Source organism: Phodopus roborovskii, unplaced genomic scaffold (genome assembly GCF_943737965.1).
Source record: "Phodopus roborovskii unplaced genomic scaffold, PHOROB, whole genome shotgun sequence".
Lineage (NCBI taxonomy): Eukaryota > Metazoa > Chordata > Mammalia > Rodentia > Cricetidae > Phodopus > Phodopus roborovskii.
Genome location: NW_026126412.1, coordinates 8,802,325 through 8,803,998, shown reverse-complemented (window position 1 = coordinate 8,803,998; position 1,674 = coordinate 8,802,325). Strand labels below are relative to the sequence as shown.

Below are 1,674 nucleotides of genomic sequence, written 5' to 3'. Positions count from 1 at the left end.
AACAATGAATTCATTTGAGAATTTGCAAACATTTGTATCAGGTTTTCTGAGATGTAACTAATATAAAATTCACTAGCTTTAAACATGCAATTTGAGCAACTGAGACTAGGGTATCCTTTTATTACTAATATCAGGACATCAAACATTACCACTTCAAAATTTTGTTTATGTCTGTACTAACATTTATTTTCTATATGCTGCAGCCCCTAACAATACTACCCCCACTCACACACTTAAGTATTTTATCCATGTGCAGAGGCCATGTCAATCTTCTCTGTATTGTTTCCGTAGTAGCAGTTTTCAGGATAAGGTCTGACTATGTATTAGTTTATGTTTTTAAAACATTCTTTTATTAAATCTTTTAATATTGTATTGTTTTATTTTTGATGTCAGGCTTCACTTTATAATTCAGGATGGTCTGGAATTCAGCACTCAGCCCAGACTGGTCTCAAACTCCTGGCCGTTTTCTGGTCTCCACTTTCTGTGGTATCACAAGTATGACATTTATTTCCAGAATACATAAAGACATTTTAAGTGTTAAGAACACTGCCATTGTAGACAATAGCTAGTCTTCTTGTTGCTCGGTATTGTCAGTATGTAAACAATTCTAGTTTCAATTGATAACTATTTTAGCTATAGGTTGATTTTGTTTTTTTAAATATGGACACACAAACATGAAGTTAAAATAAATGTGGGTGTCCATGTAGCTAGACATGCTGTAATGTTATTTTGTATTCATCATTCAAAGTCTCATTATGCTTATTAATTTGTTAGTCACCTATAATAGAAAATCAAAGAGATATCTTTGATTTTCTATTATAATAATAGAATTTTTAAACAATTTTTAACAATCATTTTTAAACAATTATTATTAAAGAATAAAGCATAGGTATTTTGCTAATGTGTTAGATTTCTTATTATTTGAATCTTTGATTTCCAGCATGGTTTCACTAGAAAAATTCTAGAATCAAGTTTCTTCAGGGAGGGGGCAGAGTGAAATGAGTGAATTTTGAGTCATAGCAAACAATTCTTGTTTTGCCTTGATCTATGTATCTTCTATGTATATAAGACACAGGTTCCAAAAATTCTTAGAAACATCCATATTCTCTGGCAAGTACAAGTAGAAAATGTCACCTATATTATCTTTCCCAGAGTTTCTTAGAAAGGAATGGAATTTAATTTGATCACTTTTGTTCATATGTTACAACAATAGTTACTTCTGATCCTTGACTCCTAAACTCAAGGTTTCCTAGTGATTTAGGAGTAATAAGAAGCTTAAGGTATTTCCAAATGCCGGAGATAGATAAATAGATTGATTGATTGATTGATAGTTAGATAGATGATAGAGCCAACTGCTATTATTTTCCCATTAAAATGTAAAACCTCAAAGGTTAGAGTTTTATGTAGACAATATTGGATAAATATCTGGACTTCTGAACATATTTGAAGCCACACTATGAATTAGGCACAGTCTGTCAACCTGGTTTGATTTTGAAATCTTTTGCCTTTCATTCACATGGCTTCTCCTCTAAATCTTTTTGTGTTTCAGGCAGATGTCAGCTCAATAGCACGCACTGGAAGGAGTTCAGCACTGGGGAGTGACAGAGGCTGATGTTGACAATAATGACTAGTATTTCACGCAGCTTTTACTTTGTGGCAATGCTTGGCCACCCA

At 32.6% G+C, this 1,674-nt stretch overlaps 1 non-coding gene across 1 annotated transcript; it reads right to left on the bottom strand.

Moving 5' to 3' along the window:
- Positions 1 to 211: 211 nt before the first annotated feature.
- Positions 212 to 317, bottom strand: LOC127220942 (U6 spliceosomal RNA). The gene has a single exon (XR_007834414.1). It is a non-coding gene; the product is annotated as a U6 spliceosomal RNA (small nuclear RNA).
- Between the last annotated feature and the right edge of the window lie 1,357 nt (positions 318 to 1,674).